Raw genomic sequence first — 26,321 nt, forward strand, 5'->3', positions numbered from 1 at the left:
CAGTCTAGGTTCATTTAGGAAGCAGCTATGAGATATGTGACATGTTTTAGTAACATAATGATTTATTAGCACAAATTTTAGTACAATAATCATTTAATAGCACACATTTTAGTACAATAATCATTTAACAGCAAACGTTTTAGTACAATAATCATTTAATATCACACATTTTAGTACAATAATCTTTTAATAGCATGCTCAGTCTAGGTTCATTTAGGAAGCAGCTATGAGATATGTGACACGTTTTAGTACGATAATGATTTAATAGCACACGTTTTAGTACAATAATCATTTAATAGCATGCTCAGTCTGTGTTCATTTAGGGTGCAGCTATGAGATATGCAGATGCATTTTAGTGCAATTATCATTGAATAGCACACATTTTAGTACAATAATCTTTTAGTAGCATACTCAATTTACATTCATTTATAGTGCAACAATGATGTATGCGACACATTTTAGTACAATAATCATTTAATATCACATGTTTTAGTACAATAATCATTTAATAGAATGTTCTAGGTTCATTTAGGGTGCAGCTATGAGATATGCGGACACGTTTTAGTACAATAATACTTTAACTGCATTTTCAGTCTACGTTCATTTAGGATGCAACTATTAGATATGCAAATGCATTTTAGTACAATAATCATTTAATAGCACACATTTTACTACACTAATTATTTAATAGCATGCTCAGTCTATGTTAATCTATGGTGCAGCTGTGAGATATGCAGATGCGTTTTAGTACAATAATCATTTACTAGCACATGTTTTAGTACAACAGTCATTTAACAGCATGCTCAGCCTAGGTTCATTTAGAGTGCAGCTATGAGATATGCAGACAAGTTTTAGTACAGTAATACTATTTAATAACACACATTTTAGTACAATAATCATTTAATAGCATGCTCAGTCTATGTTCATTTAGGGTGCAGCTATGAGATATGCGGGTGAATTTTAGTACAGTAATCATTTAACAGCACACGTTTTAGTACAATAATCATTTAATAGCACACATTTTAGTACAATAATCATTTTACAGCACACATTTTAGTACAGTCATTTAATAGCACATGTTTTAGTACAACAGTCATTTAACAGCACACGTTTGAGTACAACAGTCATTTAACAGCACACGTTTTAGTACAACAATAATTTAACAGCACACGTTTTAGTACAACAGTCATTTAACAGGACATGTTTTAGTACAGTAATCATTTAGTATCACGCTCTATGTTTATTTTATGCATCAGCTGGCACAGTGGCACAGCGCTAGGGCATCAGTCTGTGCCACCCAGCTCAGCAATAGACTTGGACTACTGGTAAGTCCGGCTTGTGGGAATTGAATAAATTGGCCATTGGCCAGCTCGCTTAACTTGGTTTAAGGGGGTTGAAGAGTCCCTGCTTGCAAAAAAGAAAATTCACTGCAATAATTGACAGAATCCCTCAAATTTGCCAGTCTCCATATTGCAGTAACATCTACTTACAAACAAAAAAATGAGCCCCGCTGCTGAAATGCACAAATATAATCTTTTTTATTGTAAAGACCCAGTAAAACAGGTAAATGTAAGCACTTTCATAAGGCACAGTGACCTAACTTCATCAGACAAATTTACCTTGCAAATGCCCACCTTTTATATTAACAAAGCACACCCATAATTAAATTACCCCCTATTCACTAATTAAGTCACAATTTAAATTTTAAATAGACACCACATTAATTCATAAAGTTAATGAATATATCATAAAAAAAATTTTTTCACCATAAAAATTCCGGGGAAACATGAGTATTAAGAAAAATCTGCCACCAGGTTTCTTTTTCTTCCAAAAACAACTTCTAAGGTCCCACCGGTCTGAATGATGTTATTTCTATTAGTAGTAAATTGAAGCTTAGGGTGTTAGACAGATAAAATAAATATATATATATATATATATATATATATATATATATATATATATATATATATTCAAGTATTATTTTTTTGTTTTTTATTGTGTTTATTCTGATCAGTTGGTTTGTATTTTAGTAAGATATATATATATATATATATATATATATATATATATATATAAATAAAAATTGTATTTTATCATTTTTATCAGTTTTTATGGTGAAAATTTTTTTATGATGTATTCATTAACTTTATGAAGTTTCTACTATGATATGAAAGCGCTTAATTAAAGTACTGTGGTGTGGATTCCTGACTCCTATTCTTCATTTGTACATTGTTAATTAAGTACTAATTCCTGCCTGAGGAGCTTTGCAGCTCAGGTGGTTAAGGATGTTATCATATGTATGCTTTCCTGTATTATGCGGTGGAAGATGGAATTTACAGTGTACTTTAAGTAATGGACTTAGGATAATTTCCAGACATTGGAGCTGTGGGTTAGCAATCATAACTACTGCAGCATAGTCCCAGCCTTTCAGGTCTTCTCCTAAGACACTGCCATACACTCAGTAGAAAAACACACACACACACACACACACACACACACCTGTTTATATCCCCCACATAGAGGGCTGCAGCCATTGCACCCCCTGCTTATCTCCAGAACCCACTGCTTATTATACATACTAACTCTAAGATTGCACTATAGTGCAGAAAGGGCCAATTCCCTGCTCACTGCTTTTCCCTAGTCTCGCACAGTTAATTTTCTGCCTTTTTTTTTGTGCTTCAGCATTTTTGACTAGATTCAACCCTTTGTTACTTGATAGTTACTTCGGAGAAATGTCATGAACCCATACAATAATATAAAAGCTATTCAAAGCTGATAAAAATCTATTTTTGTATGCTGTCAGAGGAAAGATCTGCATATTTTTTGTGTAAAAAAAAACGTGCAAAAGTGTAAGTCACATTTGTTTTAACAGGATAGCACCACAAAAATTCTGAACACTGTCTGCTGCTAGTTTTCATTGTGATGTAAACAGGACTTATTTTATGCACGCAGTGATGAAGGGTGTAAAATGCACTGTAGGTCTGCACAATAGCAGGTTCCAGGATTGGGTAAGTGAACAGTTTCTAGAGGCTGTTGGATCCCATGAAGAACCTCAGGATACTCATTTCCCTATGACGCTCCTGCTGACAGATACTTCCCTCGCGATATGAACAAGAGAACTTCAGGCTGGGATCTGGTGTAATTCGCTGTTTGTGGTATACATCCTGTGTGACTACACATCCTGTTGTTCATACTTTTAAAACAAAGCAACACTGTGGCTTAAACACGCATATTTGTAGATGAACAATAATGAAAAACTTGTAAACAAACAATAACGAAAAACTTGTAAACAAACAATAACGAAAAACTTGTAAACAAACAATAATGAAAATCACTTGCATGCCACAATTTTTTCATCTTTTACGCAACTGACTTATGATAATGTCCTGGTTTGCATTGTTGGAGAGATAAATGTGTATGTAACCTGTCTTAGGCTCACTGCTTAACACTTCTTGTTGACATTATTTGAGTTAAGAATATGGTGAAGAATGATCTATCCCATCATCTACTCAAATATCTTTCTTAGGGATTGTCCAGCATTGTTTTCAAATTTCAAATGTATAGGGCACTCAGGACTCTTAGCAATGAACTCACAGATAATGTTGCACCTCAGCAGAACACCATCACCATATTAAAAAGGATCTGTTTAAGAGTAAAGAAATGTATTTGTATTTGTATTTTTATTTTTAGTTATATTTGTTAACAGGGGTAGAGCACTGATCAAACATGACCAATTTCAGTGTCAACCCAGGAAAGAATTTTATAGAGGAGAGTACAGTTAGTCAATTACAATAAGAATCACTATGTAACATAAACACAAGCTAATACAGTTAGTAAATGTGAAAACATTAGACCCAAGGTTAGGAATGTAAAAAATCTATACAAAATGTCAATGACCCATGAGTAGGCTATGTAATGAGAAAGGTTTTTGTGATGGGAGTCAGTTGGCTACAAGTGATGCTGCTGGAATTAGGTCATGTGATAAGAGTTTTGCCACTGGCATTTGGCCAGTTTCTGAAGATGAGCTTTTGGTTGTTAATGGAATTCTGGGCAGGAAGATACTTCTTTTAGTTAAGAAGGGAACGATTCCAGAAATTTAGGACCGAGTAAATAGAAGTTATTAGTGCACTGCAGTTTTGTGTTAGATGTTTACATTGTAGGTGCTGAGTGAGTTAGATTTCTGATGAGATGGGGGTTATTATTCATTTAGCTGCTAGAAATGAGAAAGCATGGTTGTGTGAAAGTCTGAAAAGCTGTGAGCACAGCAGAAAGCCAAGCTCTTTGTTTGACACAGACCCATCCCACATTGCAATAGGAAAGGACATACCTATCAACATCTTGGAGGAAGAAATCTGGACAAAGTCTAAAATAATGGGGGACAAATGACCAAAATTATGGCCAGATTTTAAATATTGTTCTTATAAACTTAGAAAGTTGCTAGAATAAGAGAATTTGTGCCAGCATGCATTTTCTGAAGAATATGATATATGAAACTCAAATATATGCCATTATTTAGTGACTTCATTCCTCACTGATTTGCTAGAAAACCATAAATTTTATGAGGAACAGACCAAAAATATGAGTCAAAAGTCTGGACAGTCTGCGAAAATCTGGACAGTTTAGAGGTATGGGAAAAGACTTAATTTCTGAGCAGTTTTGCATTCCCAGTAAGGATTTTGTGCATCCACTTACTGTACTTTAATATTCGTGCCATACTTGGCTTGGATGTGTTATGGATGGATCGCTCTTCTTGCTTTCTGTTACTGTCATTCCTTCTTTGGATTGTTTTGGAAAGCTGTTGTGATTCATGGGCACATTAACATATTACTGCCCTATTCTCTTCAGACGTATCAGATTGTCTGACAGCTGTTGGTTCAATGGCTGCACCATTTTGAAAAGAAAAGGAGAACATTTTGGCATGGAATATACACTGTAATGTCTATAGCAGTCACGTGATTTCACATGGGTTCTAACAAAAAGACCACACCAAGCACAATGCATGGTGCTGCCCAAACCTTTGGGTGCCACTGTAATGTGCGGTGCCATTCAGAACTTTGGAGACATGCACAGTGTGGACCTAGGACTTTATAAGCCAGTGGTGCTACAGAGAGATCCAGTTGCCATCTTACTCAGCATATGGTAATATGTAGAGCTTTGGTGCCATGATGGCATGTAATGCAACACAGGAAGTTGGTGCCATCATGGCATGTAATGCAACACAGGAAGTTAGTGCCAATATGTCAAGCAATGCTGCACAGGAACTTGGTATCATGATGGCATGTAATGCTACACATGATGTCATGTATTGCTACACAGGATGTTGGTACCATGATGTTATGTAATGCTGCACAGGAAGTTGGTATCATGATGGCATGTAATGCTTCACAGGAAGTTGGTATTATGATGGCATGTAATGCTGCGCAGGAAGTTGGTATCATGATGGCATGTAATGCTACACTGGAAGTTGGTATCATGGCATGTAATGCTACACTGCAAGTTAATATCACAGTGTCATATAATGCTACACATGATGTCATGCAATGCTACACAGGATGTTGGTACCATGATGTTATGCAATGCTACTCAGGAAGCTGGTACCATGATGTTATGTAATGCTACACAGGATGTTGGTACCATGATGTTATGTAATGCTAGACAGGAAGTTGATGCCATGATGTCGTGTAATGCTACACAGGAAGTTGGTATGATGACATGTAATGCTACACATGATGTCATGTAATGCTACACAGGATGTTGATACCATGATGTTATGTAATGCTACACAGGAAGTTGGTATCATTATGGCATGTAATGCTACACTGGAAGTTGATATCACAATGTCATATAATGCTACACATGATGTTGGTACCATGATGCTATGTAATGCTAAACAGAAAGTTGGTATCATGGTGGCATGTAATGCTACATAGCAAGTTGTCATCATTTTGTCATGTAATATTACACAGAAATTTGGTATCATGATGATGTGTTGCTACACGGAGCACTGGGTGCTAACACAATGAGCGGTGTTATCACAGAGCTTTGCATGTGGTACTGAAAACAGCTTTGTGTGCCATTATGGTATGTGTTGTTACACAGAATTGTGGCTGCTTTGCTGTAATGCAATGCTACACAGAGATTTGGGTACTATGATGGTATATAATGCTACATGGAGCATTAAGTGCCATGATACCATCTGATGATACATGGTGTTGTGCATAACTTAATGATGTGTTGCTAAATGGAGCTTTAGATGCGATGATGGCATTATGCTGTTGCCAGGAGCTTTGTGTACCATGATGCTATGTGATGTTAAATGAATCATTAGGTGCCATGATGGCTTATTGTGCCACAAAGGAGATTTAACTGCCATGAGGACATGTACTTCTACATGAAACTGTAGGTGCCATGAAAGCATATGATGCTGCATACAGCTTTAGGTGCTATGAAGGGGTCTATATTACGAAAGCAAAAACCCTATGCGTGAATACCAAAACATCGACCCCTATACCGCAAACTGCAAAAATCCTGAACGCACTAAACAGGAAAAAAAATCAAACTGTCATAGTCAGCCAACCCCACCACTAGCTATATACTACCTACCCAAATAAAATAAATAAACCACATACATACACTAACCAAACCCTACTTCTAACCTAAAGTAAAGCACAAAACCCTACTTCTAACCTTACACTAAATCCCACATACACAACTACCTATGCAATGTTCTTAACCCCTCCCTAACCCTAAGGTCCGTAACTACCGCACACTTCCCCTACGAAAATATACACAAACAAAATAAATAACCTACATACATACATTTAACAAAACCCTACCTCTAACCCTACACTAAATGTAAAATACATTACTTATCTAACACTTACCTTAACCCGCAGCCTACCCTAAACTCCATAACTATTCAACACTTGCCTTATGCAGATAATCCACAGGCGGGCCAACCATGGAAATTCGATATTTCCATTTTTGCAGTTTTTTACTTTTGCTCCAAGTCCACTTCGCGCTATATAGTTCGACGTTTATGCATTCACGTAAACGTCTTTTCACTTTCCTAATATAGATTCACTATGAAGGCATGTAATACCACATGAAGTGCTTTGTGCCATGATGACATGCAATACTACATGAACATTTTGGTGCCATGATGTTACATGATAGTACATGGAGATATTGGGTCTATAATGGCATGTGATGCTAAATAGAGTGTTTAGTACCATAACAGCATGCACTGCTACATGGACATTTTGGTGTCATAATGTTGCATGATGCAACATAGAACGTTTGGGTCCTTAATGACATGTGATGCTATATGGAGTGTTTGATGCCATGATGGCATTTGATGCCACACAGAATTTTGGTGCCATTGTGGTGCTACACAGAGCTTTGGGAGCAATGATGGAATGCAATGCTACGCTTTGGATACCAGCATACTGTGTGGTGTTATCACAGAATGTTGTGTGCCATTATGTGCAGACATTTATTTGTCATGATGTCATACAGTGCTGTGCAAAGGTGTGGGTGCCAGCACAGTGAGGGGTGTTATCGCACAAGTCTGGGTACTGCAGTGACATGTAATACTGTCCATAGTTTTGGCTACATGCAAAGTGTTTGTGGCACTAAGCAGAGCTGTGAGTGTCATTACACACAGCATGTGATATTGCACAGGACTTGGGTAGATGCACAGAGTGGCCCACCTACATCATAAAAGTAACTAGAAATGCTAAAGGTAATCCGGGTGTAATGAAAAAACACATTGATTTTTTTGCAAAGCAAAATGATGTCACTTTTTAAGTATGGTGCAAAGACACAGGACAGCTGTTCCAAATCCAGGTGAAGTAAGGGCAAAATAAATAAATATATATATATATATATATGTAACATCCAATAAATTTAACAGGCCTCCACCAAGCTCAGAATACCACAGGTGAGTGCTATAAAATGCCACCCCGCACTACTAAGCTTCTTATATAGTAGACTTAGACAAGCACCTCTCTTAAGGGAAAAAGTACCAATTAGCAACAGGGAAAGAACAGGCAGCCAATTAATTAGAAAAGAGAATCAGGACAAATAGCACTGAGCTCAGGGAAGAGGGCAGAACCATTCCTGCTCTTATCAGGAAAAGCAACTGACAACCAGCAGGTTAAAAATCAGCAGCCATCAGCCTGTGTCCCCTGCCTGCTGTCTAGTCCAAACATGTTGAAACAAGGGCAGAGAACAACAAAATCCAGTGAGAGCAATAGGCCCAAATCCTGATAAAACTAATGTAATATAAAATCCAGGCAATGTAGTTAGATGTCATGTGACCTCATTTATCTGTTTCATTGAGGACTTCAAAAGATAAATTACATGGTGGAGGTGGGGCAGTTCTTAAATTGCCACAACTCGTTTTGCTGCTAAACACTTCTTAGAAGTATGAAATATAGCATTACCTATCTGGAAAACGTGAAAAACAGCTGAGCAAATGCATAAATAAAAAAGTCCAAACCTGCACTGAAACAGTCCAACCCTCCCCCCCCAACCCCACTCAGACTGTGGATTTGCTACCATTACACATTCAGTGAAACAAGGTCAGAAACAAGTCTTAATTTATGTAGGAAAATAGACTGATAAATCACAAGATATATGGTCATACACCAGAGTACTCACTGTATTACACCATTAAAGTCAAAAATTTATAACATTTTTGTATTGGAGAGAAAGGAAGCTCATATCTCAGTATTCCTGACGTGTTGACAGCAAGATATCATAAGTCACTTCACAACCGTAAAACACAGAAGATGAACTGAAGCATACCAGAATGATTTGAAAAGAAAAAAAATGTAAGCTAATTTCACATTTAGAATACTTTTTTTTTAAACATAGTAATTAAACAGGAAATGGTTAAAGAAACTTAATCACAGTCTAGGGCATATAATTAGAGATAGAATCTGATAGGAAACTTCATCCTGTAGTTGATGGTTTGATTCCTTTAACCTCCATTTATTTACTGTTTGACTCAGCAAGTCAGTGAACCAGACAAAGCTTGCCCCTGACAAGTGGCTTATGCTTAGTGGGATAACCTGGTAAACACATTTATTTCTCTTTGTTAACTGGGGTAGACCACTGATCCCTGTGGACGTTTTTTAGTTTCATCCCAGGATTACAAACAGAGGGAGTAAGCATACATAATTCAAGCATGATACAGTAAACCAATAAGCAAACTTCAGCCATATATTTCAGTTAACAATAAATGATTTGCTCAGCAATCTATACTTGATAACATGGTTTTAACATAGCTATCATGTAAGTAAAATAAATAAAAAGTCCTGTTTTATTATTTTTAACTGTCTATCTATATAGTCAGTTGAATTTTCAGCCATGACCAAGACTCAAAAAAGAGTAACAATATGCAGTATATTCACGGATTACATAATAGATGCATCCAATGTACAGGATAAAGTGCATAGGAACAAAAACACTGACCTGTAACTTGGGTTGGCTGAAAGGGGCAGATGCTACAGGAGTAAGCTGTTAGGGGGTGCAATCAACAGTTGCTTATGGGGTATGAGTGCGGTACCAGCATTCTTTTAAGAAACCAGGTGTTAGTAACTGTAGCTAGCTGCTTGCTACAGGTGTACCAACTAGCTTATTACAATTGCAGCTGAGTGCAGAGTTTACATTTTTTTGGGGGGTGTCCTCACGTTTGAGAAGCTCAGAGTGCCAGATGACTTAGCAAATGGCTCTGCTTTGCATAAACAGTATGGTAAGAAACTGACCAAAAGAGCTGCTTTACAGAAAGATTTTCATGAACAGAAGTGCACAATATATGGCCCCTAAACATAATAATAATAATAATAATAATAATAATAATAATAATAATAATAATCTGCAGTTCGGTAGGCACAGCTTCGTTTTGCAGTATGATTAATGTTCAGTTAACCCAAGAGTAGCATTGCTTGCTTTTCAGGGTGAAGTTTTTGCCTTTGGTGTACCTAATGTGATAGATTTTCAGTGGACCTTACAGAAGGCAGTTGTTTATGAGCCTCTAGCCTTGTGTTATTGGAACCACTGTAACATCCCAAATGACCATGTTGCTGGGTTAAGCAAATCAAGGAAAACATTTTCATATTTTATGTGCAAATGTTTTGAAAGGGTGAACAAGACAGACCAAATCCTGTGATGGAACAACATTAATGAAAAATGTGTTCTCATAAATTATAATAAAAAAATGTAACATTCATGCAGTTTTGTGAAAGTCCATGTTAACGTGGAAAACTTTTATTTAAACGCCTGTGATAAATAAGGGGTAACTCAGAAAAACATCTGCCTAAGGCAGTTTTCATCCTTGTGTGTTTTATACTAATATCAGCTGTACCGTAAGCATGATGGCTCTTGCATGCTTTTATTTACCTTTTGTATCTGTTTGCAGATCAATTACTAACTCATGTGGCAAGCAGATCCCATCACTGGTGTTTGCTCAACAGTGGATTTTTCTTTCCAGTCAGTGTGTTTTTGCAGTGCTTATTTGCTTTTATTTCCTAAAATTTCAGCAAACCCCTCCCCAACATCACAAACAGTTTATTTAGAAAAAAAATGTAGAAGCTAGATGTATGTGAACCGCAGATGGACAGCATAAATGTGTCACCTAATTTGCTGTATTTCATTTACTGAAGTGCATTTCTCTGAAATCCAACTAGTCAAACACATTTGTCTGAAATGCACAAATGACTGAAACAGGTTTGCTGGAAACACATTTGCTATAACCACTTAAATAGTACAAAAGTATCAAAACCTTTAATGTCAAAAGTTAATAAAGCAAGACATTACAGGGGGAGAAGTCTGCTGCACCCACCCTGATGTGGAGGGCTTTGCTACTCACCCCACCTTAAATTATTGCTCTTACTCAAATGTGTCTGTTATGTGAGGTAAGAACTATAATTATGTTAAGCCAGAGTACACCTTTTTTAATTTTATTATTGGATTTTAACACAGAGTACACCTTACTTCATATTTGCAGCCATGCCTGGCTCCATGGCACAGACAGAAGGAATCCTTACCGTGACCCATGTGATTGGGGTTCAGTTAGTGGCCCCTGGCACTGGAACAGCCAGGCAGGGAGAGAGAGGAGTAAAACTCATGACCCCCTTGCCACTCCCAGGGAGTGAGGAGAGTAGCAGATGCTCAGGGAGCACACGGGAAAGTGTGATTTCTTCAGCAGAAACCAGGGAAACCACTTTCTGTGCTTGAGACAAGGGGGTCGTGATGCTTGCTGGCAATGTTTCTTGTGGAAGTGAGGGATGTCCAGCAGACACAGCCCATTGCATATCCCCCTTCAGTTATACAAGCCAGGCATTCACAGGGGAATATGATGCCAAAAGGGAAAAGCCTCAAATCACCCCTAACAGCTGTCTAAATAATTGTCTGTCCTAGTCAACCCTCACCCCAGTGATGGGGAACAAATCGGCCAGGAGGGACTGATGGTTGACAGGCAACATCAGAATAGTCTGACAACTATCTCTCTGTCTATCTAATATAGACAGATATGTATACATACATATACACACATATAAATAAATGTATATCTATCTATCTATATACTATATGTGTATGTATGTGAATATATATATATATATACGCACATATACATATAAATAGACATATACATGTACATGTACATATACGGGAACACTTTATAATCCCGAAATTTTGAAATACCGAATTTCAGAATCTCAAGATCATAAAGCCGAAGGCTGACAATGCTGAAACACCAGAAGCGTGAAATTCAAAATCCCGAAGTTCGGAGATTTTGAATTGGCGCTTCTGGTGTTACGCTGTATGAATGGATAGGTGGAGATTCAGGTAAGTATTTATGTTTAAGGGTTTTGTTTAGGGGATTTAGAGTGTGTCAGTGTGTTGTGTTAATATGATGTGTGTGTGCAAGGGGAATGCAGCTTGTATGGTGGTGTTTTCGTGTGTGTCTGTGTAGTGCGACCTTGGATTTAGAATATTTAAGTAGGGGGTGTGGGAGGCACAGGGGGGCTTGCCCCCTGCTTGTCTGTAGTGTAGGTTCATGTGTTTGTGTGTGTGCATGTCTGTATGTAATATTCGGGATTTCAAAATTCGCGCTTCTGGGGATTCGGTGTTGTAAACTTTCGGCTTTATGATCTCGAGATTTTGAAATTCGGTATTTCAGAATTTCAGGATTATAAAGTGAATCCACACATATATATATATATATATATATCTACACACACTTTGGAGCCAGGGGAATTGTGGTGAGAGAAAAGCTTCAGAAGGCAGTGAGGGATGTCATCAGAGTTAGTGACAGACTCATGGCAATCAGATTCCAGCCTTATTTATGTATTTATTACTTATTTATTGACATTAGTGACTGAAAAAGTCTGTCTGGATCAGAAACCCATTTTCAGGGGAGGTCCAGAGAGAAAAGGTCCAGACAGCGGTCACAAAGTCGGCAATAACTGTATACATAGTACATAAATTTTAAAAATAGAAATAAAAGTACGCGAAGAATATTTGAATTCATAGATTACATTACAGTGGTACAATTGGATGGTTAGTATGTCCAAAATTAAGTGAAATAAGTAGTAGGCATAAAAGTAATGTCTCATAAGATGTCTTTTACACAGAAACCTGTTATTGAATTGTAGAAAAGTCATTTGAGACAGTATATTGCATTTAAAGGTCCTGGAGGGAAAAGGAGTTAAGAGTCTGAGCAAAATGAGTAGAAGATGGAAGAAAAGTGATGTTTAAATGTGGGGGACAGTGTGGGGTATTATGTTAGGGTAAGGATTAGAGGGAAAGGGGTGGGGGGGTTAGGGTGGATGGGTTAGCAGAGGTTGGGATTATAGTAAGAAGATGGAGGAGACGGAGAAAGGCAGAGAAATTGTTGCTTAGTTGTGGTTTGTAGAGCATGGGCAGAGGAACTGTGGTGAGAGATAATTTGCTGTATTTCATTTACTGAAGCTTCAGAAGGCAGTGAGGGATGTCATCAGAATTAGTGACAGACTCTTGGCAATCAGATAGGACAGTATTCATAGTCTCAGCCTGCGCCCCGCAGCAGGGTTGCGATAATGAGGAAAAGAGAGCATTCAGTCAGCAGTTACAGCACTTACTAGATAAAGCAGGACAACGGGAACTGGTGTTGATAATGGCTAACCTGAATGCACATATCAGGATAGACAGAACAAGATTTAGGGCTGCCTGGGTCTACATGGATGGGCAGTAGGAATAAAGAAGGAGCAAACCGACACCAGATTAATCAAATAGCTCCTTAATTTCTATCTGGAATTCATGCTCTCTCATGCCAGTCAGTACTCCTGACAAACAGGAGATTGGCAGCACAAACACCACACCACTCACATCACATAGCCAAGCACAACACAAACCCTCCTATGCAGAGGTCCTCAATAAAAACTTACCTAAACAGCAGAGACCTCCAAAACACAATCACAAACATTCCACACACAACACCAAACACATCACACACAGCAGACAACACACCATTGTCTCACAAACACACCCCACAATACATAACAATAAACCAAACATACTAATCATTGGTGACTCAATTGTGAGACACACTGACGTCCCCCTCACTAGGCTCGACAAGGAGAAGGTCACGGTCAGTTGTCTGTATGGTGCCAGAATCTGCCACATCACGCACGCAAGCCTCTCCACAACAAGTACAAATATAACTCTGTCATTATCCATGCTGGTGTGTATGACTTGAGACGTACCTCCCAGAACTATATGAAGAGAGATATGACTGAGCTCTCAGAGTATGTCTTCCAGGCAGGTATGACCCTAGCTCTAAGCAGCATCCTACCTTCACCAAGAATGATACCACAATATCAACAAAAAATAATTGACTTCAACAATTGACATAGTTTCTGGTGTCATTCCAAGGGGATCTAGTATCTGTCTGCCTGCGATATCATGGTTGATAGGCTTCGATGCTTTGCCAGAGATGACCTCCACCTGTCACCCATGGGATTCCGAATCCTGGCTTGCCTCCCCCATTGTGCCTATTTTTAGGCAATGTCCCAAGACAAACTTTCCAAAATAAAAGATCTGTCAAAAAGCAAATTGAAGGTCATGCTGCTTAATGCTAGGAGCCTTAACCTGAAAATGCACTCACTGGAGGCTCTCCTCTCACTGAAAGATGCTGACGTCTGTGCGGTCATGGAAACTTGGTTCAGGGCTGTGGAGACCACCCCCTGCCTTACCAGGCTGTACCTCATTCTACACATTCTGACCACAAAATAAGGTCGGGAAAACTAATGGTGGTGGAGTCTCTGTCTTCATTAAGGATAGGCACACGTCCAGACTGGTTTGCTAGTATGACGTACTAGAACTACTCCATGTGCAACTGACAGTTGGCAAGTCACCCATCCAAGTTATAGCCAGCTATAGATCCCCTCCATGACTCAGGGCATTCACTCCTACCTGAACCTACTTGACTCAAACAAGGTACCCCCCTAACACCCTGATCCTTGATGACTTTAGCTACCCCACCATAGATTGGGTGAACCATAACTACACTAATGCGCTCATGTAACAATTCTTTGACTTCATCAGTTCTAATGCACTTAAATCACAAGGGGAGATAACATTCTGGACTTAGTTTTCACCAACATGGGTGACCGCAGCACCACTCCCATAGTATGTTCTTCCCTAGTCAGATCAGCTCATTAGTCTGTCTCATTCTAAGTTTCTATCTCACACACCCCCCCCAGCCATAACCAGGCTAAAAAACTTCTCAAAAGCTGACTACAACCTCCTAAGGGAGGGTATGGATATCAGTAGCTTCACACCACTGCCCCCCCCAGAGGATGCAGACAACTATGCTGAACAGTACGCCAATGCAGTATACAAGCACCTGTACAACTGCATAGACTCAGTCATAACCAACAGAACTAAAACCTGTTCCTCAAGGAAACACAAACCTGTGTGGTGGACATCAAAAGGAAGAAACTGTTGTCCAGGGGTAAAAAGGAACAAATTCCAAATTGGAAAAACTTCCTCTTTAGCCTCAACAAGCAAATCAGATCACGAGTGAAAACCTTCAAAGCCAATTATGAATCGAAGCTAGCCTCCAAAACAAAGGGAAACTACAAAGCCTTCTTCAGTTAGATCAGAAACTTCCATGGCAAAGCCCAGGTTTGCTCCGAATTAGTACTTAACGGTATCACTTACAATGATCCTGTTGACTTAGCCAACCTGCTAGCAGATACGTTCAGAGCAAACTTTACCTCCCTGTCCCCCCAAAGGCCCATTTGACAACCCCAATACTTGTCTCACACCTCACATCTCTGTAGATCGTGTTAAAGGCCCTATCCAAGGCAAAGAGCACAGATTCTATGGAACCTGATCGTATCCCAGGCTGCATTCTGCACCATCTCCAGCAAGAACTAGTTTCACCATTGAGCACCCTATTCAACCACAGCCTAAGTACAGGCTTCATTATAGCAGAGTGGAGAACTGCCATTGTCATCCCTTTGCACAAAGGTGGTGCCACTACTGACCCTGGAAACTATCACCCCATTAGCTTGACAATTCTGATCTGTAAAGCCATGGAGCGTATTATTATGGATCTCATAAACAAGAACATAGGCAATCTCCAAGCACTTGAACCCACCCAGTTCAGATGTGTCAAGGGCAGGTCTTACCTGTTAAACCCGGTTGACCTATTTGAGACTGTCACATAGACCCTGGATGATAGAAAGTCAGTACACACAGCTTAGCTTGACTTGGCCAAGGCCTGTGACACAATCCCGTACTCGGACATCATCGAAAAGCTAACACAATGTAGCATAAATCCCTATCCCATCAGATGGGTGGCCAACTGGCTCACCGATAGGACCCACAAAGTCAAAATAGGTACCTCCACCTCTAACAGCAGACATGTCATTAGTGGTGTTCCCCAGGGATCTGTCCTGGGACCCCTACTGTTTGGCATCTACTTCTCAGAGGTCCAGGCAAAGACAAAAGACCCGTGACTGACCAAGTTTGCGGACGACTGTAAGTTGGGTGCTGTCATTGACTCCCCAAATGATGTTAACATACAGCAACTGGGTCTCACAGTAACAAATGACTGGTGTTAAAGTTATGGCCTTAAGTTAAATACAAAAAAATGTATTATCCTACCATTCTGCAAAAACATGACCTCTACTGATTACCACATCAATGGCATCCTCCTAAGCACATGACCTGTGGTGGGAGATCTGGGTATTCAGGTTGACAACAATCTGGCATTCAACCATCATGTGGCGTCATTGGTCAGAAAAGCCTTTTACTTTGTTCATCTCATAAGTAAAGGGATTACATCCAGAAAAAAGGAGGTTATTACCTCTATGTACTCCTCCCTCATTAGGCCTATGATTGAATATAACGTCCCATTTGGTATCTACCTCTCCAAATACCTGCACCAACTGGAAAGGCCACAGAAATACTTCACAAAGAGAATCCATGGTCTCCAACACCTGTCCTATGTGGACAGGCTCAAATCACTATCACTCGGTATCATACAGATTGCTCAGAGGTGTCTCGATTACAAAGCAATTTTGGACCCTGCCCTATTACAGATGCTCCATATCCGTAAGTCTAACTCCTCGCGCATTACTCGCTTGAAAGGCCTAAATCTAATAATATGCGACATCAACAAAACCTGCTGAAGAAACAGGTTTGTCTCCGAGAGACTGCCCCATCTCTGGAATAGACTTCCCATACATGTCAAACAGAGTATCTTGCTGACCCTCTTCAAGCGCAACCTTGATGAGTGGATGGGAAACCACAGATTTGTCCCAGGTGTTCCACCTGTGTCCCTCATTGACAAGGGTGACAGGTGCTGACTGAGGTTTCTTTTTTGGGGGATAGACTCTTGACTAGGCTTGTAAGGGCCCTAGGGCCATTAGCCTAGTAACCTCCTATGATTACCTTCCATCCTGCTATTATATTTTATTCAATTGATAATTTGTTGCCTTTTTACCTATACATTACACTACTATTATTACTGCAGAGTCCCCTAACTTTTCTTTGTCCCTTTTGCTTCTTCCCTATCCATACCCCACACTTCATAGGTTCATATGTGTGTACTAGGCTAACAGTCCAGGAGCCTATATAAACCTAGCCCAAGAAGATTCCCTGGTATCATGCCACCCAAAGTTAGTTCCCAGTGCCCCTGTCAAGCAGTGATCCCCGGGATGAACTTCCTATTGCCATCCAGTTGTCAAGATTTCTCTTAAAGAGGGCCAGTGAAGTACTTTGCTTGACGTGAATGGGAAGTTTGTTCCAGAGTATGGGAAGTCTCTGGGTTAGGAACCTGTCCCTCCAGCATGTTCTGTTTATTGTGGTAATGATGTTTAGGTCCCTAGAGTGTATGGCACGGAGGGATTGGGATTTCTTTAGGTGTAGCATATCTAGCAGCTCTGAGTCAGACATGGCTTTGTAGGTCAAGCAGAGATCACCTCTAAGTAGGCAATAAGAGACAGATTATAGCTGGAGTTTTTTGAGTCTGTCCATATAGGGCATGTGTCTAAGGCCTAAGATCATCTTAGTGAGGTACTTTTGTGTCCTTTCCAGTTGTTGTAGGTGTCTAGTGAGGTACATACCAAATGGGGTATTGTATTCTATAATAGGTCTAATGAGGGATGAGTAGAGAGGGATTATGACCTCTTTCTTCCTGGATGCGAAACCTTTTGTAATGAGATGTGCCACATAGAAGGGCTTTCTGACTACATTGGCAATTAATAATGAACACATAAGTTTCTATCTCCTACTTAACCTCTCCTGAAATTCCCTTCATCTCTCAACGCTGTACTATGTTTACTAAGTACACTGTAATAAGCAAAAATTATTTAACTGTCAAGCAAAATCATAATGATCTGAATCATATAATTGTAAAGACCACTTGTCTCATGTGTATAGACTCCTTAGTCATATTTAATGTCTGTAATTAATGTGCAAGTATGTGCCATCTAATATATTTAAAAATAGGCTCATAGGTTCATAGGAGGTTACTAGACTAGTGGCCCTAGAGCCCTTACAAGTCTAGCCATGTTAATCCTGAGTTGCCTCAGTTGTCCTTGGTTAGATAGACGTAATTCGCAGGGTGAGTTTATCATAGACACTGACTAACCCTGTCCATCAGAGACATGGGTACCACCTCGGAGTGAATTTGCAGTGTCCCATCCATTTGTCCAGGTTCCACTTGAATAGGGTCAGTGTGGAGCTCTGCTATTCATTATTGTACATTCTTTCTTGTATGGAAAAACATTAATGTTTGCTCTGTAATAAGCTAATGTAACATGCTAATTGTCTCTGGAGCTTTTCTCCCTGAGCCTTCACTGAAAATGTGCATCCACCCACTTGCACTTTCCTGGTAAACAAATTTCATATAAATAAATAAATAGATAAATAATAAACTGGTTCATAGTAGCCAACTCATGGTTCAGAACGAGATACAATGACAAGATCACATACGAGAGTGGCTGATATACACTTCAGGAAGACTTTCTCCAAGTAAATAAAGAGCACTGGGGCAAAGTCAGCAATTGCAAAGTCAGCCCTCAACATAAACTACCTGTTGTCACAATCAGCTGCAAGCAGTGGTCAGAGAAGGCTCTAAGGTCAACAGAGACAAAGCTGAAGACCTGGTAGTTGACTGGAGAGAAAGCTCAACAGTTCAAGGAATTGCTCAGAGCACTAGCACCCCAGGAACAGGAGGAAATAGGTGGCATTGAAGAATAAAGGCAGCACCTCAAAACAGCATGTGTGAGGATTACAGGACAGGTATGTGGCCAAGCCAGGTATGGAAATAAGGTACATAAGGAAAGCTGATGATGCAGTGTAGAAGTCCAGCAAATTATAAATAGAAAGAAGACATGCAGGAAAAAGTGGGCGATAGAAAGGACAGACCAGGCTAGAAGGAATACTGGTTGGCAAACAAAGAAGCTAAGAAAGGAGTTATAATAGCAGAAGATAGTCAGATATCCTTCACAACGGATGCAAGCAACAACCTGCTCACCAGTCCACAGGATAGCAAAGGCAGATGGAAGGACTACTTCCAGCAGCTTCTGAATGAAGAAAATTCCACAGAAGCTGTACTGACCCTGACACAGCCTTTGATGAGAGAAGGGGAGGAGCTGTACTGACCCTGACACAGCCTTTGATGAGAAAAGAGGAGGAGCTGTACTGACCCTGACACAGCCTATGATGAGAGAAGAGGAGGAGCTGTACTGACCCTGACACAGCCTATGATGAGAGAAGAGGAGGAGCTGTACTGACCCTGACACGGCCTATGATGAGAGAAGAGGAGGAACTGTACTGACCCTGACACAGCCTATGATGAGAGAAGAGGAGGAGCTGTACTGACCCTGACACAGCCTATGATGAGAGAAGAGGAGGAGCCCACCCTAGAAGAAGTAAGAATAGCACTAAGGAAAACGAAGTCAGGGAAAGCAGCAGGCTCAGAGGATGTCACAGCAGATATGATAAAGATGCTGGGTGAGATAGGGGAGAAATGGCTCCTGGGGGTACTCATAGCAGTGTGGAGAGAAAGGTGAATCCCAGATGACTAGAGAATAAACATACTAGTGCCAGTGTTCAAGAACAAAGGGGACATCACAAATGTGGGCACTACATAGGTTTCAAACTCCTGCCACATTGCATGAAAATTTGGAAGAGGGTGATTGGTAAGTGAATACATAGAGTAGTAGAAGGTAAGATGGGAGATGAGCAGTTTGGATTCAGGTCAGGATGCAGCACAACTGACCTGATGTTTGCAGTGAGACAGATAGTTGAGATGAAGCTAGAGAGGAGGAAAGAGTCCAACTGGGCATTCCTAGACTTGGAGAAAGCATATGATAAGGTCCCAAAAAAGCTGATTTGGGCAGTCTTTGTTATTCAAAGTCCCAGAAACACTGGTAAAATTAGTGCAGGCTATGTACAAGGATCCAATGACTCAAGTATGAACAGTGTTCAGCCTTACAGAGGGGTTCCCAGTGGGAGTGGATATGCATCAGGATTCAGCTCTGAACCCACTGCTGTTCATACTGGTGATGGACTACATTAGCAAACAGGTTGGAGGCCGCAGATGATGTGGCATTACAGGCAGACTCTGAGCAAGAACCTGAGTGAATGATAGGGGAATGGAATGCAAAAGTGAAGGCACATGGGATGAAACTGAGTACATATACGACAGTTGTAATGGCGGCAAATGGTGGAGTTCAGCAGAAGCTCTAGAACTGAGATAGAGGGGAAAATGGTTAACAGCTTCACTTATCTGGGAGGGGTGGTTAAGGAGAAGGGAAGTCATAATGAGGAGGTCAAAGCTAGACTCTCAGGGGCTGCAGCCAACTGGAACAGAGTGTCAGGTGTAGTGTATGACAGAAGAATGCAAAGAAGCTGAAAACTAAGGTGCACAAAACAGTGGTGTGACCAGTAATATTATATGGTACAGAAACCTGGGCAGTAAAGGCAGAGCAGTTGCGGAAGCTGGAAGTGATGTGATGAAGTGCCTGAGGTGGGTGGTAGGATGCACACTTATGGAGAGATGAAGAAATGAGGACATAAGAGCAGAAGCCAAAGTAGCTCCAATTGTAGAAAAGGTCAAAGGGAATAGATTACTGTGGTTCGGGAACATATGCAGAAAAACAGAGGACAATCTGGTTAAGAAGATTTTGGACCAATAGGAAGAAGGCAAGAGATGTTCAGCAAAGAGGTGGATGGATTGTGTGAGAGAAGATCTGTGACACTCAGGCATGAATGTCGACGAAGGCAGGAAAGTGGCATTGAATAGAGAGAGATGGTGACAGTTGACATGACACCCCAAACCCATGTAGAAAATGGGAAAAAGGAGGTTGATGATGATGATAATGAAGCTGTTTAAAAGCAAAAGTGCCAATAAGAGGGCCAGTGTAGCCTCTCTTGTGTAGACAGTATTTAGAGATCTCCTAAAAGAAGTCTATGAGTTGCATGTCCAGATTAGAAAAGGTAGCTGGTTCCAAAAGATAGAAGCAAGATACACGAAAGGCAGCCTGCTGGATGTTTTGAGACTGATTCACAGGTGGTCACTAGACATGGAGTTCAGGAAACTATTAAGGAGCCTGGCCCAAATTCCCAATTGCACCATAGCATTGTCTGATTAAGTGAATTCCTCAAGGTCACCCAGTAAGCAAATAACTGTTGAAGGAATCAAACCTGCACCTCAGGAAGTAGCACATTAGCAGCTCTTAGCCTTAATTTTCTGTGCTAACTGCCAGACCACGCCCTTGGAGCAGCCAGTAGCCCTTCACCTGACCACCTGAACTGCCTTGCTAAGGCATATGCCTTCATCTCCTCCATTTATTGAGAAGGACTCGCGGAAGGTATAGCACATTAGGTGAATGTTAAGATTCTTAGGAGCTGTGTGACAGACGTGCATTATCCATCAGAAATTTATCAAAGAGTTCTGTACTCACTGCAAATATGCAGGGTCCCATCCGTGAGGCCAGAGTACAAGGCATTGTAACAGTCTACATGAGACATTACCAGTACTCGAATCACTGCCACAACATCTGAAGATAGAGTGTGGTCCTTGAGCCAGACTATACTCTTAAAATGGAATTAAGTAAGTTAAAATGCACACCCAAAACACCTGTTTCTCAGAACATATTCATTTCAAGGATGTAATAAAGATACTCCTGGCTTGGAGCTGCTTAAATGTTTTTGTAACATTTTTTTTGCACTTCATCGATCTCATGTTGTATTTATTGTCATCTTCTTCAACGTGGAATTTTTAAAGAACAAGTGTAATCATAACCCTTCTCTCCCCCATACCATTTTACCAATGAAACAATAATAAAATGGTCACTGTTTTCTATTTTGCTTACTTATTTAGACATTTCTGCCTGCACAAGATCAGAGGGCTACACAGCGTGCTGCACTGTAGCAATTAACGCTGTACAGCTACCCACTCCCAGCTCTCTTTTTTACTCCTACCCCCTTGTCCTCCTGAATGTGTTCAGGGCTAGTGCCTTTTTCCAAAACATTTTACAAAAACAAGAAGTTTAACAATGAATAAAACAGAATATTAACCAAATACATTTTACAGAATCAGGGTAAACCTGCACTAAGAAATACTTAAAAGCAAGATATAATACAGTACAAAATTGAAAAGCATCTAATAAATGTTAACAATAAGAGCACATGCTGCTACAATAAATGTCTCCTTTGACAAAATATGAACTTATTTTTGATTGGCTCGCAAAACAGTGATCATGCATGAGCAAAAGCCCTGGAATGAGAAAAACAGTCCAAAAGATAAAATGTGAACAAAAGTGTTTTTGCAGGGGGAAATCCCCTCTTGCATGGCCCCCAGATAATGGGGGCTGCACTCCCAACACCCTCTACTTTTATACGCCCTCTGATGTGGATGGTTGCATCCCACTACACCTTCTGTCCATCACTGGAAAAGGGAAATGTCTGTCAGGCTGGCAAGTCAACCTCCTAGGGAAAAGCTCAGCGGTTGCATAATAGTGATGGACCATATCAGGATCGATCACCAATGAATGGTGAAAATACGTACCAGAACAACAAACATCTGCATCCTTAATACAATATCCTGCTTTAACAGTCATTCCAGATGTTAATATTGCAAACATGTGGCTGTCCGTAACAGCAATTCATTAATAATTAATTAATTAATATACACAAAACAGATATTCCCTGCATAATGAAAATCCAAAATGGCAGTGAAACAGACAAACAAAATGCTTTACTGAAGGACAACTATTAGCTGTAAATTGCCAAGTGCAGTTAACTGAAGAACAAAATAAAGCATGTAAATATATATTTTCTGTCAAGTATATCCTTTTCTGTAAATAGTATTCATTTGATATTGTTCCTCTGTACACTGAATAATGTCATAAAGGTTACCACAAGGTGTACAAGAGGTGAAGACCTCACCGTAACCTTTTGGCATTCAGAAATATACATGGTGTTTTTGCCTGAAGATATGTAGCACCTCTTCGGGTTGTCTCCATGGCCATGCTAATTGCTAATGAGGCATTCCAGGGGTGATGCATATGCTAATTATCTGTGCGCTTATCCAGGAAGGCATGTGTGTAACGTGAGATTCATAGAATCGCTCAGCCATGTGATTAGCATGGCCACTCCTTGCACCTTGCAGTACTAAACATGGCCACAAGGGTGTAGTCATCCATCATGGGAGAGGTACATACTTTGCAGGGGCAAAGTACTGTTAGGAAATGTGTGCATGAATGTATGCAAGGGGCTATATACATGAGTGTGTGTGTGAATGTATGTCTACCTGGGGAGTAGCAGTAGGGGGTAGTGAGGAGTTAAGAGGTATGTATGTGTTTGTGTGCATATATGGGTGAGTATGTGTGTGTGAATGTTATCAGTTGTGGAAGGGTCTGTTGTGTGTGTGTGTGTGTGTGTGTGTGTGTGTGTGTGTGTGTGTGTGTGTGTGTGTGTGTGTGTGTGTGTGTGTGTGCGTATATATCTGTGAGTGTATGTATTTGAGTATGTGTGTGTATTTCTGTGAGTGTGTGTGTGTGTGTGTGTGTGTGTGTGTGTGTGTGTGTGTGTGTGTGTGTGTGTGTGGGTGTGTATATGAGTGTGTTCGTGTGCATGTGTGGTTGCGAAAGTGAATAGGGGGTGCATCTACTTTCACAATGCAGCCAGCATTACTGTTAACGTTCTGTAACAAGTGTTGATCTGCACTCTGCAGTAGTTAACTGTGATTCATAGACATGCAAATTACCTAATAATGAGGTCCTTCCTCATTGTGGCTAATGAATCGCAAATTGCCATATTATGAAAACAGGCCTTTTTACAGTGGACATTATGGCCAGTGGTCGGAGATCTTTAGGAATCCTTGGATTGTGTTCCTGTGACAAACCAAATGTATACTGCTGCTTTTAAATTACTCAGATTATAGCTTAGATCATGCCTGAAAAAGGTCTAGTGACTAGTCTACCCAGCTAGTAAAAGTAGAAACAGATATATATTAAATAAATAAAATATGTATGATTTGCAGTACTTTGGACCAGTTTGTTTGAGGCATCCTCACTACTGTAGCATTTCTGCAGCCATAATAAAGGGAATGGTACCCCCAAACAGCTGTCAACTTACATGACTTTCTACTTTGCCTCTCCTTAAGGTTTGTCCTGCTGCTGTTTAGCTGCTGTCTGTGCTAGGGACTCCATCCTAGGTAGGCTGCAAAGGGTGTACTGTAATATCTTTGGATTTATGCTACAGTACTAATGACAAAGCACTCCTACAAATGTTTGAGTAATTGGGGTGACTTCTCTGAAGAAAACATGAGTGGTAAGCAAAATTAAAAATAAACAGGCAGATGTTCAAGAAATCTGCTGTTCTCTGAACAGTTTTATCAAGCACCCTAGGTTTAGGAGGAGTTATGCATCCACCTGCTTCCCCCTTTAAAAATATTTAGGGATACTCCTTTTGATATATGTGTGCCCTCAACTAAGAAGTCTCACTTTCCTTCTTTTATGTGTGCATTTCACTAAGTTTTTTGTAAAAAAATAATACTTAACTCTTCCTCTCACTGTTAGTGTCCAGAAATTACACCCACTAAGGGATTTCCAACTATTTGTTTAAGTGGTTTGTATTAGCATGGCACTCTTGGGTCTCTTCTGCTGTGTTTTTCATCAAGATGACTGGTTTTATTTATCATGTGCCTGGTCTATCTGAGTTGGGAAATACACAAAATGACTCCTAGTGAAGTCATTTTATTGACCAGAGGGCTCAATATTTAGTTTTCTGTTTTTTCTGTGATATTATAAATTTTGCATGTCTGCATGGGTTTGTAGTGGCTTGTACAGTAGCAAAGACCTAGAACACAAATGTTCTTTGTAGAATGGTCCATGAAACTGTAACCTGTTAAACAGCAATATGATGCAAATATCTTGTGTGACAACAAGCTTAGAGCACCTCGTTGGACTAGAGCTACTTGTTCCAGGGACCTAAATATGACCTGTGACTTGAATAGGATGTACTGGAGGGATAGATTTGTCTCCCAGCAACTGCCACATCTTTGGAATGGGCTGCCAATTTATGTGAAGCAGAGAACCTATATGCCACATTTTTAAAGGAACTTGAATGACTGGATGGGGCACTGTAAATTCTTACTGGGGATAGTGCCCACAACCCTCCTGGACATGGGCAGTCATTACTAAATACAATCCTGGGTATTGACTAGAATATGTATGGTATTGCATTGGGAAGAAATGACCTCCAGGTCGATAGCCTAGTAACTTCCTATGATCCCCTGAGTGGCAATACCTACAAATTATAATTCAGTATTGTGTGATCATTAAAGTTAGATTTTAGTACTGTTAGTTCAATCTGCCCCAATAAAACACCCTTATTAGTCTGCACAAATAAAGCACCCTTCATAGACTTCTAACTCCAATTCACCCCCCACGTGTTGCTCACAAATCAGAAGACTGGACATTATGGATATGCAATTTCTTAAATTCCCCATGGACATCTTGAGAAAATGTAGCATTTGTCTCATGTTTACTGTCAACCACTTAATACTTAAAGAAGCTGGTACAGTAAATGGGAGGTGCAGTTACACAATGACACTGGAGGCTAAACTCTTACATACAAGTCCATATCAGGTTGTCAAAACTGCACACACAACACCCACCTCACATAGCACACCACACATACACAAACTAACATATGTGGAGGCACTTAAAAAAAATCTTCCTAAATAATCTTCCTAAATAGCAAAGATCACCTAGACCACCTGCTGTCAGATCTGTGCCTCAGCAAGCCCAAAGGCTCTCAGAAAAAAACATCCAACACCACACCTACTGTCACTCTCAGTGGAGCCCCAAACACTAAGTCCTAAGACAAGGGAAACAGACTTCACAGGACTCCCGTCATAGGGGACTCCATTGTAAGCTACACTGATGCCCCTCTGACTATGCTGAACAAGGAAAAGACAGCTGTTATTTTTTATCTGAAGCCGGGATCTGCCAAATCATGCATGTGATCAAGTCATTACATCACAGGCACCATTATGATTCCATCATAGTCCATGGTGGAGTAAATGACTTGTTGGAACATGGGCTTAATTCTTGGCTAGGCTTGTAAGAGCCTCAGGGCCAATAGCCTAGTAACTTCGTGTGATCCTATGAGCCTATGAGATGTACCTTCCTGGACTATATGAAGAGAGACCATATGGAGCTTTCAGACTATGTGTCTCCGGCTGGTATGAGCCTGGCATTCCACAGCATATTACCATCACTGAGACTGATGCCACAATA

At 40.1% G+C, this 26,321-nt stretch overlaps 1 protein-coding gene across 2 annotated transcripts in view; it reads left to right on the forward strand.

Moving 5' to 3' along the window:
• Positions 1 to 26,321, forward strand: part of LOC122807796 (ubiquitin-like modifier-activating enzyme 1) — a 2,541,412-nt gene that overhangs the window by 2,147,410 nt on the left and 367,681 nt on the right. The gene's annotated exons all lie outside the window — the stretch shown is intronic.

Source organism: Protopterus annectens, chromosome 7.part1 (genome assembly GCF_019279795.1).
Source record: "Protopterus annectens isolate FY-2018-M chromosome 7.part1, PAN1.0, whole genome shotgun sequence".
In the NCBI taxonomy this organism is placed as follows: domain Eukaryota; kingdom Metazoa; phylum Chordata; order Ceratodontiformes; family Protopteridae; genus Protopterus; species Protopterus annectens.